The sequence below is a fragment of the Anneissia japonica genome, unplaced genomic scaffold, assembly GCF_011630105.1.
Source record: "Anneissia japonica isolate Jap-2015-1 unplaced genomic scaffold, ASM1163010v1 scaffold288070_len135173_cov105, whole genome shotgun sequence".
NCBI classification, from domain to species: Eukaryota; Metazoa; Echinodermata; class Crinoidea; order Comatulida; family Comatulidae; genus Anneissia; species Anneissia japonica.
Window position 1 is genome coordinate 109516 of NW_022702359.1, and position 974 is coordinate 110489.

The following is a 974-nucleotide window of genomic DNA, read 5'->3' on the forward strand; positions in this document are numbered from 1 at the left end:
GAACGTCCTTTAAAGTCGGATAAGCTTCTCTTAGCAGACCTTAGCATATGATCATATATTTTTTTCGACAGTGTGCAATCTTGTTCTTTTAGATTAGAATGACTTTGTTCTTTTTTTTTTTTTTTTTTGCATTTTTTTTTTTGTTATTAGAAGAAATGTAAACCCCAAATATAGTGTTAATATTTATAAGATTGTGTCCCCTCACTCACAGTTATGGATTTTCCTATCTGTTTTCCATTTTTTTCTCTCGGTTTATAAAATACCCTATCGGTGACCATCATTAGATTTTTGCTAATTAAGCTTGATTTCCGCTCCTTTGCATATTTCCCTGCGATATACAACATTTTAAACACTTTAAATTTACTGTATTATTTGTCGTATTAAACAACATGGTAGGCCCAAAAAATAAAAATAAAGCAACATTTTTTTCTTCTGAAATTTCTATTTTTCGTGGCGGTGAGTGCTAATTGGCCAAATATAAATTTGTTTTATTCGAATCATCATTTTCGACAAGAAAAAGTCTGCCATATCTACGACCATACTACATCTGAAGATCAAGAATATAGAAGTTGTTAATACTGTAGTTTAAATGATTTTTTGTTCTAGAGTGGATTTTTGATATGCCATTAATAATAGAATCAACCTTAAAATCGATCTTTGCGTGTATGCTGTAACCATGGCTGTAAATTGTGATTGTTACAGCATGCCAGCATGCACGCAAAGATCGTACGCGGCGGATACCCTACGCTGTGGATACCCTACGCGGCGCTATTTACACGATCTTTTGTTATTTTTTCCAGTGACGTCATGGTAAAATCGTATATAATCGCCTATAACTTCATAAAAAATAGCCAAAAAAAGATTTTAAGGTTGATTCTATTATTATTGGCATATCAGAAACATTTGTATATTTATTTGTATATTTATATATATATATATATACATATATTTATCTATATATTCATTTATGTATA